The following is a 13,468-nucleotide window of genomic DNA, read 5'->3' on the forward strand; positions in this document are numbered from 1 at the left end:
GATAATGTCGTGGTTTGTTATGGTTGATAATGTCCCGTGATTATAATCGATGTTTTGCCATTTACCACCATAACAAACCACGACATTATCAAATTCCATGAAACAATTGATAGCACCTTAACAATGGAAGAATGAAGAAAGGAAGAAGAAGATGAAGTTAATAAACATGAAAAATAAGGAAAATTAATTCATCAGAAGTATTTATATTATATGTTGGTGTGGACGGATTAAAAACAAATCTTGTCGGTGTGGACGAGATTTCAACTTATAAGAACAAAACCATAATATCGTCTCCTTGGTACAAATTCGTCTCAAATGCGTCTTGGAATGCGGAATTTAAAAGAGCATTTTTCAAGGTTTTTAGAATTTGGAAAGTTAGGAAACATAAAAAAATCGTCTGCGAAGACAGATTTTTTAGATAAATATTTAGTGAGAAAATGTGGACGGGTCCCTCAAGATTTTCAAAACTTTGGCCGGATTTTTAGAAATTCTAAAAGTGTCAAAATACAATTGGTTTAAAAATCGCTTCGGATTTTATCACAATATGCCGCCTCAGTCCCTATTATGTGGGCTATTTTTGGAATATTGAAGAATTTTGAGATAAACACATTTTCTCTCTCTAAAAAAGGACTAGTTTGAGGATTTTTCCCTTAAATTTCTTACAATTTATTAATCATATATGTCAGTTGTATTATTCATATGTGTTATTTGATTTTTGTTGTGATTTCTTTTTACAGCGAACGAGTGTGTACTTCACGTGTGTTGCGCGAGAAACTTGGCAACAAACCCGAATATTAATATATGTATATACAAACACATCATGACGACTATCACTTCGACACAAAAAAAACACTTATCTAAATATCAAAAGAACTTGACCGGTATCAATTCGGCACATGACGATATTGATTTACAATAAAAAAATATATACAAATTCGTTTTCAATGAAATTTATTTACTTCATTGTGAATAAAACTCTCGTTTTAACGGTGTTATACTCAAAAATTTAAATACATGTTAAATGTTATAAAATAATCAACAAATTAAATATATAAATAATGACAAAAAAAGAGCGGGGGAAGAAAAACAAATATGACACAAATTAGTGTTATTGATTGTAGTGTAATTAGGGATTAACTTGTTGATTATGTTAATTTGTAATATGAATTTAAATAATTCAGGTGCGAGATGCACACTTATTTGATCTTATTATAATTCATAATCCTATTGGTACTTAGGGGTTCCAAAGGGGTGGCGGGGGCCAGGGGGTAGCGCCCCTGGTATCATGGTCCAAGGGGCGGCAACCCCTAGCAGGGTCTAAGAGCGTATATTCAATTATTAGATAACTGTTGTGATAACTACAAAGCAGTTATCATTGTCCGTTTCTCAAAAACCCTACTATATATTCATTTTAATCATACGATACAATCTCTGTTTCATCATACTCTCACAGATATCATATTCAAGTCTTGCTCAAATTAATCTGAGTTTCATCCGGTCAAAATATTTGAGAACCACAAATAATTTTGTTCTGATAGTGTTTACACGACTCTCAAATATCCAAAGATACTCGTTTGCAGAAGTTCCCCAACAATTAAAACCATGAAAATTTGAGAGGCTAAAGTACGAAATAAAAAAAAAAGTAGAAATAGTAGATGTTGGAGCTTCAATTAAAATATTTTAAAATTTGGATGGGCTAAAGTTGACACAATTTAGAACTCAAGGACGAAAGTTGCAAAAGCTTTAAGGTTACTGTTGCTTTAGATTTATAATATTTTCCAGATATTTAAAATCACTAATGCAAATGGATCATGCTTTCATTTGAAGAACATGAAACCCTTAACTAAAAAAACCCTTGATCCACCGTGGTGGAACATGGAATTTTTTCCGAATGGTTCACTGCTTTTAGATGTTTCAATTTGATAGAGTCGGATATAAAAAAATTCAGATCAGTTCGATGGTTTGTCTGGGTGAGGTTCATCACATAATAAAAATACGATACAATAATAAAAATGACATTGTCATCAGGAATTAAAAAACACATAATATAAATGAAATGGTCTTTATGAATTAAAAAAAACTACCTATCGTTGTTTCCTATGAGTTTTTATCTTTTGAAATAGTTGCATTACATCTTCGACCCAAACTGTTGGAGGAACTCCCTTTCTAGGTAACAAATGCAAGAATCACTCATGCACCAATTACCCATCCTATTACGCAAATCCTTTTTTGTTGGAAATCTTGTATTAATATTCAACAGAAATAATGAAACAATCAACACAGTAAACCGGGCTTGTGTTTAACACAATTCCCTTAAACAGATTCTTGGTCTGTTCCAGGGTACTTCGGTTTGAAACAGAATCGATGCTCTGCCGGACTCGATCACTTGCCTGAAAACGAAAACAAAATAATATTGTTGCAGTAGGAAGAAGATGAAGTGTGATTTTCGTTGGTGTGTCTAAACTGAAGAGCTGGTTTTGTTTATATAGCCATACAATCACAATAATAATAATCAATACTGTTAATGACCATTAAATAATAATAATATCAAATAATGACCATTAGTGCAAATTTTAAAACTGTAAATCATAATCAATCTCTTAATGATTATTAATTGTATTGACTGGACCAGTTTTGAATTTCAAAAACAAATTCAAAAAATCGTCTCACGCGGGCTCGGGTTTTCGGAGTTGCATTAGTGTCCGCGGGACGTGCGGGCACGCACGAGTTCGATGAATTTCTAGTCCAGAAACCCAAATTTTCACCCCCCCTGCGCGCGCGTAGGACTTGTGGTAAAACATGTTACAAAAAATTCAAATGGGTGTAAGGGCTCCACCTTATAAACCATTCATTATTTTGTTCCCAATCCGATGTGGGACAAACATTTACCACTTCCTTCATTCACACTTAAAACTTCCAACAATCCCCCACATGAATAGAGGTCGAAACAACATTATTCCGATTAGATTTCAGCAGTTGAATCTTGCATACAATAGGTAGGTGTTATCCTTTGAACCTTTGGTTATGAAGCATACTTAGCCCACTGGCTCTGAGTAGATAGTGATGTCTTTGAACTCGTCTGCCGTTTGTGTAGACGAAAATACACTTCACACAAGACTCTCCCTGACAAAGTCAAGTCCTCATAGTTATGTTCGTTATGGTCATGAACATGCGCCTGGTTCTGCAAGAGCTATTAAGTGTTGTGCCCAACAACACCCTTCGAAGCGACCCCACTTCTCTCTCACATAGGTGATTCACCATGTATGACTACCTTGGTCGAATCATTAAAAGCCATATGCTTAGCCTCACACTTGTCACTTTTAGGAATGGACTAGGAAGGTTACCTTTACACGTGGTAAACTCCCTCTTAAAATTCTAGGGTTACCCCCCCCCCCCACAGTGACCGCACTAATTCATACAATTAGATTTTTCTATTGAACTCAACTCTTGGAATCTCCAGTCTGTTGAGTTAGGTTTCCTTCGCATGAACTTTAATTTTTCAAGGGCTTCAGTCCCATTCCCATGGACGACTTCTGAACTAACTCTCTACTTAAGCCTTTTGTTAGCGGATCTGCAATATTATCCTTTGACTTCACGTAGTCAACAGTGATAATTCCAGTAGATATTAGTTGTCGTACCATATTATGTCTACGTCTAATATTTCTATTCTTACCATTATACATTGTGCTATGAGCTCTGCCAATTGCCGATTGGCTATCATAATGTATACAGATGGCCGATGTCGGCTTAGGCCATCTTGGTATATCCTCAAAAAATTGACGTAACCATTCTGCCTCTTCGCCCGCTTTATTTAGGGCGATGAATTCTAATTCCATCGTGGATCTAGCTATAACCTTTTGTTTAGACGTTTTCAACGATATAGCAGCACCTCCAAGTGTGAATACAAATGATTATTGTCTTTCAGTTTTGTAATCTGCACTAATGAGCCATTATGTGATATTATTATTATTTAATGGTCATTATCATGTTGATTATAATCCTGTGGCTATATAACCAGTACCTTATAATTCAATTTACAACACACAAAATACACTTCATCTTCCTCCTCTCTTTGCTGCAACAATTATTTACGATTTTCGTTTCAGGCAAGTGATCAAGTCCGGCAGAGCTTTGATTCTGTTTCGAACCGGAGTACCTTAGGAACAGACCGAGAATCTGTTTAAGGGAATTGTGTTAAACACAAGCCCGGTTTACTGTGTTGATTGTTTCATTATTTCTGTTGATTATTAAAACAAGCTTTCCAACAAACTTAAACAGATTACTTATTATTATTCTTGTATTTTTCGTTTTCAGAATGGAATCCTAACCCATGAGCGCTGCTGTTTCTGCCATCGTGACTACCGTTGTTGCTGTCACAACCGGTTTGGTTGCTCCGCTGCCTAATGCAGTCACGTCTCATGCTGAGAAAGCGGAGAAGTTCACCGGTGTGAATTTCAAACAATGGCAACAAAAGATGTTCTTTTATTTGACCACTTTGAACCTCGCGAGGTTCTTGACTGAAACCGTTCCTCATGTTGATGAAGGGGCAACGGATGCGCTGTCAGTGAGCGCGGTTCACGCTTGGAATCATTCGGATTTCTTGTGCCGGAACTATGTCTTGAATGGCATGGTTGATGCACTTTATAACGTGTATTGTAAGGCCAAGACTGCTAAAGAATTATGGGAGTCATTGGACCGCAAATACAAAACCGAAGATGCCGGTACTAAGAAATTCGTGGTGGCTAAATTCTTGGACTTTAAAATGATAGACTCAAAAACTGTTATGAGTCAAGTCCAAGATTTGCAAGTTATTCTTCATGATATTCATGCGAAAGGGATGTCGCTTAGTGAGACATTCCAAGTTGCTTGTATTATTGAGAAGCTACCACCAAGTTGGGTCGATTTCAAGAACTATCTCAAGCATAAGCGAAAGGAGATGACCATTGAAGATCTTGTTGTTCTTCTTCGTATTGAAGAAGATAACAAAATTGCTCTAAAAATAATTGACGGTCCCGGAACAACAAAGGCCAATGTTTTTGAACATGGCCAATCTTCAAAGGGTAAAAATGGTGGAAAGAAAAATCATGGGAAAGGCTTCAACCTTGGTCCTAAGGGGGGAGTTGGGAAGAAAAAGAAGTTCCAAGGAACTTGCTACAATTGTGGAAAGCAAGGCCATAGGGCCAATGAGTGCAAGCTTCCAAAGAAAGAAAATGCTCGACAAGTTAACATGGTTCGTGAGGTTGAGAACCTTGTTGCAGTGGTCACGGACCTCTCGATTATAGTCACCGAAGTTAACTTGGTTGGGCAAAATAACAAATATTGGTGGGTCGATACGGGGGCTACCCGTCATGTGTGCTTTGACAAAAGTCTCTTTAGCACTTTCAAAGAGGTGACTAATGGAGAAAAGGTGTTTATGGGAAACTCCGCTACGGCCGAAGTAAAAGGTGAGGGGAATGTGGTTTTGAAGATGACTTCAGGAAAGGAACTTACTCTGTCAAATGTGTTGTATGTTCCCGAAATTCGTAAGAATCTTGTGTCGGGGTGGCAGTTGAACAAGTTTGGGTTCAAAATGGTGATTGAGTCTGATAAGGTCATGTTGACCAAAAATGGTTTGTATGTTGGTAAGGATTATGCCTTTAATGGTATGTTCAAGTTGAATGTAACCGTGTTTAACAAAATGAATGAGAATGCTACTAGTTCTGCTTATATGCTTGAGTCTTCTAATGTTTGGCATGGTAGACTAGGTCATGTTAATTTTAATTCCATTCAACGTTTGATTAAACTTAAATGCATACGAACATTCGATATCGACTCAAATAATAAATGTGAAACTTGCATCGAAGCAAAACAAACGAGATCGTCATTCAAAAAGATTGAACGATTTACCGAACCCCTCGAGATGATTCACACCGATGTGTGTAATTTAAAAGCAATTCCTACTCGTGGTGGGAACAAGTACTTCATCAAGTTCATTGATGATAGTACAGGATATTGCTATGTTTACTTACTTAACAGCAAGGACGAGGCTATTGATAAGTTTATCTTATTTAAAGCCGAAGTTGAGAATCAACCAAATCGAAAAATTAAAAGAGTAAGGATTGATCGAGGTGGTGAATATGTTTCACTTTTTTATTGACTTGTGTGAAAAAGAAGGAATCATACATGAAGTCACGACTCCTTACTCCCCTCAATCAAATGGCATAGCGGAACGTAAGAACCGAACCTTGAAAGAAATGATGAATGCCATGATGATAAGTTCTGGGGTAAGCCCGAACATGTGGGGGGAAGCAATCTTATCGGCTAATTATGTCTTAAACATGATACCGAATAAGAAGAAAGATCTAAATCCATATGAGTTATGGACGAAAATTAAACCACCATACAAATACTTGCGAGTGTGGGGGTGCCTAGCCAAGTTAGTGGTGACTCCACCAAAACGCCTACTAATAGGACCCAAAACCGTGGATTGTGTGTTTATAGGATATACCCTTCCCGGTGGTGCATATCGATTTCTTGTGCATGATTCCAAGAATCCCGGAATAAACAATGGCACCATAATAGAAGCAAAGGATGCATCATGGTTTGAATATAAGTTCCCATGTTTGGATAAAGGAAAACCGAGCTATTCTAAACCGGTTGAGGAAAGTATTCAAAACGAGAGTACTGGAGATGAACCTCGGAACAATCTGAGATAGAGGAGGTTGAAATCAGAAAAAGTAAACGGCAAAGGACTGAAAAATCCTTCGGCCTTGATTTCCTTACCTACATGGTAGAAGAGGAATCTCAAACGTATCAACAAGCGGTGAACTCCGCTGAAGGACCTCAGTGGAGGGAGGCCATCAAATGTGAGATAGATTCTATCTTACAAAATCATACGTGGGAACAAGTGGATCTTCCTCAAGGGTGTAAACCACTAGGATATCGATGGATCTTCAAGAAGAAGATAAAACCTGATGGCGCCATCGATAAGTATAAGGCAAGGTTGGTGATCAAAAGATATAAACAACGAGCAGGTTTAGATTACTTTGATACATATTCGCCAGTTACGCGACTAACATCTATAAGGTTGGTGATTGCCATTGCCGCCATTAGAAACTTGGAAGTTCACCAAATGGATGTAACGGCTTTCTTGAATGGAAATCTAGAGGAAGAGATTTACATGGAACAACCCGAATGCTTCATAGCCGTTGGGCAAGAAAAGAAAGTATGTAAACTTGTGAAATCCTTGTATGGATTGATACAAGCTCCTAAACAATGGCACCAAAAGTTTGATCATATCATGCTTGATGCTGGGTTCAAAATCAATGAATGTGACAAATGTGTGTACAAGAAGGACACATCCGATGGATATGTCATTTTGTGTTTATACGTAGATGATATGCTCATTGTTGGAAGTGATGACAAAATCATAACGTCCACAAAGAACATGCTAAAAGCAATATTTGACATGAAGGACATGTGTTTTGCGGATGTGATTTTGGGAGTTAAAATCACACGAACCCAAGATGGACTTGTTTAAGTCAATCCCATTACGTGAGCAAAATTCTTGAGAAGTTTAATGCAAATGACTCTAATGTAGCTAGAACTTCCATTGACACAAGTCAACATCTAGCTAAGAATAGAGGTGAACCCGTTAACCAGTTGGAATACTCAAGAATTATTGGTAGTTTGATGTGTCTTATGAGTTGCACTAGACCCGACTTAGCATATGCTGTGAGCAAGCTAAGTAGATACACAAGCAACCCAAGTTCAAGTCATTGGAACTGTGTGTTTCGGTTGCTTCGGTACCTAAGATACACTAGAGAATACGGGTTACATTATAACAGATATCCTGCAGTTGTCGAAGGACATTGTAATGCAAATTGGATATCTGACACGAATGATTCCAGAGCAACAAGTGGGTTATTCGCACTTGAAGGTGCTGCTATATCGTGGAAATCGTCTAAACAAACGGTTATAGCTAGATCCACGATGGAATCAGAATTCATCGCCCTAGATAAAGCGGGCGAAGAGGCAGAATGGTTACGTCAATTTGTTGAGGATATACCAAGATGGCCTAAGCCGGCATCGGCCATCTATATACATTGTGATAGCCAATCGACAATTGGCAGAGCTCACAGCACAATGTATAATGGTAAGAATAGACATATTAGACATAGACATAATACGATACGACAAATAATATCTACTGGTATTATCACTGTTGACTACGTGAAGTCAAAGGATAAAATTGCAGATCCGCTAACAAAAGGCCTAAGTAGAGAGTTAGTTCAGAAGTAGTCCATGGGAATGGGACTGAAGCCCTTGAAAAATTAAAGTTCATGCGAAGGAAACCTAACTCAACAGACTGGAGATCCCAAGAGTTGAGTTCAATAGGAAAACCTAATTGTATGAATTAGTGCGGTCACTGTGGGTGGGGGGGGGATAACCCTACAATTTTAAGAGGGAGTTTCCCACGTGGCATGGTAACCTTCCTAGTCCATTCATAAAAGTGACAAGTGTGAGGCTAAGCATATGGCTTTTAATGATTCGACCAAGGTAGTCATACATAGTGAATCACCTATGTGAGAGAGAAGTGGCGTCGCTTCGAAGGGTGTTGTTGCGCACAACACTTAATAGCTCTTGCAGAACCAGGCGCATGTTCATGACCATAACGAACATAACTATGAGGACTTGACTTTGTCAGCGAGAGTCTTGTGTGAAGTGTATTGTCGTCTACACAAACGGCAGACAAGTTCAAAGACATCACAGTCTACTCAGAGCCAGTGGGCTAAGTATGCTTCATAAGCAAAGGTTCAAAGGATAATACCTACCTATTGTATGCAAGATTCAACTGCTGAAATCTAATCGGAATAATGTTGGTGTTTCAACCTCCATTCATGTGGGTGATTGTTGGAAGTTTTAAGTGTGTGAATGAAGGAAGTGGTAATGTTTGTCCCACATCGGTTTGGGAACAAATTAATGAATGGTTTATAAGGTAGAGATCTTACACCCATTTGATTTCTTTGTGACATGTTTTACCACAAGTTCTCGCGCGCGCCAGGGTGGGGGTGCAAATTTGGGTTTTTGGACTAGAAATCCATCGAACTCGTGCGTGCCCGCACGTCCCGCGGACACGAATGCAACTCCGAAAACCCGAGCCCGCGTGAGACGATTTTTTGAATTTGTGTTTGAAATTCAAAAGCTGGTCTGGTCAATACAATTAATAATCAATAAGAAAATGATTAGTGTCTTTCAGTTTTGTAATCTGCACTAATGGGCCATTATGTGATATTATTATTATTTAATGGTCATTATCATGTTGATTATAATCCTGTGGAGCTTCGACTCTGTTTCGAACCGGAGTACCTTGGGAACAGACCGAGAATCTGTTTAAGGGAATTGTGTTAAACACAAGCCCGATTTACTGTGTTGATTGTTTCGCGGGCTCGGGTTTTCGGAGTTGCATTCGTGTCCGCGGGACGTGGGGCACGCACGAGTTCGATGAATTTCTAGTCCAGAAACCCAAATTTTCACCCCCCCTGCGCGCGCGTAGGACTTGTGGTAAAACATGTCACAAAGAATTCAAATGGGTGTAAGGGCTCCACCTTATAAACCATTCATTATTTTGTTCCCAATCCGATGTGGGACAAACATTTACCACTTCCTTCATTCACACTTAAAACTTCCAACATTTTTCACATTCTTCATTGAAGAAAAATATTTTTCAGTATGGGTCGTTTCAACTGACAAAACTAATAAATTTACTAAACGATAGAATAACGGATAATCAAGGTGTAATATTGTTTTCACCATCAGTTTTGAGAAGATCACCTACATTCAAGTTGGCAAACAACTTATCTTCTTTCACATTAGTAATCATGTAGTGGCCTAGTTCATATATAAGCTTGTCTTTTTCATCAAAATCATATGGATACATAACAACCAACTTTAACAAGTTTAGTTTACTAAAGCCACTAAAATTACAAAACGGACTCATATAACTCATACGCATAAGCAAGTTAGTGGTTACCTCGTTAAAACGTTTTCAAGCTATTGAATTTGCATATCGAGAACCATTTTAAGATAATTAAACTCATAATGGTGACGCTTGGTGATGCTAGTCTTCCTTCGTCGACTTCGAGTCAACATACTTGGCTTTCATATCTACCACTTCAATATCATATTTGTCTGGCCATTTGGGTAGAGTCGTGGAGAGGAAAGTAGTTGTAGTGGCATATAATGTGTTATGGTTAAAAGTTTTATGTTTAAAAAGCCTAAACTGCTAAAAATTGTTTCAAATAAATAAATAGCTAAAATACGGAATCAAACATGGGACCTTGCGCTTATTAATATCATGCCTTATCCACTGCACAACTTGTAACAGAAGCACTCCTATTTTATAAGAGGGTCACTCTACTTTTTCTGTTATTCGAAACTCGGGGTCGGGAGGAGGGAGGTGGTGGTGGCAAAGCTCTATCCTGCTTGCTCACCTAGAACAAGTTACTATAGGTAGGTGAGACTAGAATCCACGACCTTACGTAAAGAAAGTCATGAGACTACCACTCAACTAATAGACCTTTGGTCCAATTAAGATTGTTACTAAACCAAGTTATGCCACTAGATTAGAAGCCTTATAATTTGGGAAAGAAAAGGAGAAAGGGAAATAACACTACTATATGATTGATATTATGCAACCTGGTGGGTTTTCTAAACGTGTGAATTTCCAAAATAACCTCTTAATAGTGAGAGATTCTAAATTTGTCCATTCAAAATCGTTTTTCTATATCTGTCCCTCTTTGAACGCATCGTCAGTGATACATTAGGTAGTCCCGCCAACGAGTTAGCTAACACATAGTCAATGATGCGTTAGGCCTCCAAACACATGGTCAACAATATGTTAGACCTCCAAAAACATAGTTAAAGATGTGTTAGGCATTCAAACACATGGTTAAAGATGTGTTAGCTTCTTTTTTGTTTTTGTAATATTATAATGTCATAACTACTTTTACTTGTATTTTGTTTTCTTTTATAACTTTAATATATAAAGTTTTATATAATTTTGAATATACCTTTGAGATATGTTTTTTTTTATCTACGGACCAACATAATTTTTTCTCAAATTTGAGCCGTGTTAAATTAATATAGAAAATGTTTAATAAAAATTTAACCCGGCATGGATTAAAAAAATTATGTCAACATGTAGATAAAAAAACACGTCTCGACGGTATATTCGAAATTATATAAAACTTTATATACTAAAAGTATTAAAGGAAAACAAATATAAGTAAAATTAGTTATGATATTATAATAATAAAAAAATAAAGAAGAGGCTAACACATTTTTTACCATTTGTTTGGATGCCTAACACATTTTTGATTATGTGTTTGGAGGTCTAACACATCGTTGACTATATGTTTTGAGGCATAACACCTTGTTAACTATGTGTTGGCTAACTCGTCGGCGAGACTACCTAACACATCGTCGCCGATGCGTTAAAAGAGGGACAAATCTGAAAAAACGATTTTGAGTGATAAATTTGGAATCTACCATCATTAAAGGGCTATATTGGGAATTTTCCCTTTCTAAATTAGTGGATGTAATTTTGTGGGGCTAACAATTTCCTAGTCTCGAAGTAGGGGTGCTCTTTGGGTTCGTGTTACGAGTTTTGGGTTTTTCGGGTCGGGTTCTTCGGGTTTTAACGTTTTAAATCTTGACCCGAAACCCAACCCAAATCTCTCACAGGTTTTTCGGGTTGGGTTAATCGGTTGCGAGTACCTTAAAAATAAAAATACATAACAATTTTTTTTTTTTAAAATTACAATGCTAAAATTAAAACAACATATTCTTCTTTGCTTGTAACACAAATAATAAAATAATAAACTAACATAACTTGATAAAACAATTCAAAAGAAGAGTATAACTAACTTGAACCATAATCGTATTCAATCGGGCGTGATTTGGTTGTTCGATTACATTTGCTATTAGTAATAAATGGAAAACATAAATTAATAATACGCAATCGATCCATAATAGTTATAGTTAGAATGACAACAGTCGATTAGAGCCAGATTCTGATAACTTTAGTGGCTAAGACTTAGCCTATTATACATAAAAATATATTTAATTTTCAAAACTAAAATTAGTTTATTTGGGTTGATCCAAATCTTATAAATTAAACCCGAGAATCAACCCGAATTACTTCGGTTCGGGTTCGGGTTAGTCTTTTCTCGGGCTCGGGTTCTTCGAGTTGGATTAGTTCCGGTTTAAATACGGGTTTTTTCAGATTGGGTTTCGGGCTTCGGGTTTCGAGTGACAGCCCTATCACGAAGTGTTTTCAATAAAATGGTTGTTCAAGGAATATGAAAAAAAGATACACATAAATCCGTAATCTTTAAATATATGATAATTATATTCAGGAATTCGTTATTGTACGTTATTTTAGTTTAAATTTAACAAAAAGTTATGGTATAAATAATTATCTAATGTATATAAACTAGAAGTTTGGTGTCGCTTGACATTCCATTGTGCCAAGTGGCGGTTCGGTATTAGGCAACAGTGGTTTTTTTTCTTTTTTATTTTTATTATTTTTTTAATTTAGTTTTGTTATTGAAATGAATGTAATTGAAACCAATTGAATTTGTGTCGACTCACCACCACAACACTTGAGACTGACAACACTCATGTTTTACCGACTCAATGTCGTAACACCAGTATTCTACCGACTTTTTTTATTTAGTTTCAATACCGTCAAATGAAACCTCTATCCGAATTCGCATCGACTCACCATCGCATTGCCTGGGACCGACAATGCTCGGGTTTATTAACCCTTTTGTTTTAGTTCCGGTGCCGTTAAAAACATAACCGAGACCGACCAAATTCGCGTAGACTCATCACTACAACGCCCAGGACCGACAACGCTCTGGTTTTACCAACGCTCAAGTTTTACCGATTCAACGCCCGGTACCGATAGCGTTAGCATTTTACTGACCTTTTTTGTTTTAGTTCCGACAACATAATGAACATGACCGAACCAACCGAATTCGTGTTGACTCAATGCCGCGATGCTCGAGACCGACAATGCTTGGGTTTTACGAATGCACAAGATTTACAGACTCACTGTCGCCATGCCTGGGAATGACAACGCTCAAGTTTATTAATGGTTGGGTTTGACCGACCGAAAATCGTTTTAAATTTATTTGTTATGTCTTTAATATTGTACCGTAAAGAACACAACCATCCAAATTCGCATCGAGTCACAGCCGCAACGCCTGAAACCTACAATGTTTGGCTCTTACCAACGACCCGAGTTTAACCGATCATTCATGTCGTTTTGGTATTTATTTGTTAATATGTTAGTCTTTTCATATGTGAATTTGGCAAATTTACTTAGTTTTTAACGTCCAGGTTTTACCATCGTTGTTTATACCATAACGAACTATCGACCAAATTTGCGTCAAATCGCCGTTGTAACTCTCGGTTTTTACCT

Source organism: Bidens hawaiensis, unplaced genomic scaffold (assembly GCF_021521415.1).
Source record: "Bidens hawaiensis isolate Kalapana, Puna unplaced genomic scaffold, B.hawaiensis_p1.1 tig00040012_1, whole genome shotgun sequence".
In the NCBI taxonomy this organism is placed as follows: Eukaryota; Viridiplantae; Streptophyta; class Magnoliopsida; order Asterales; family Asteraceae; genus Bidens; species Bidens hawaiensis.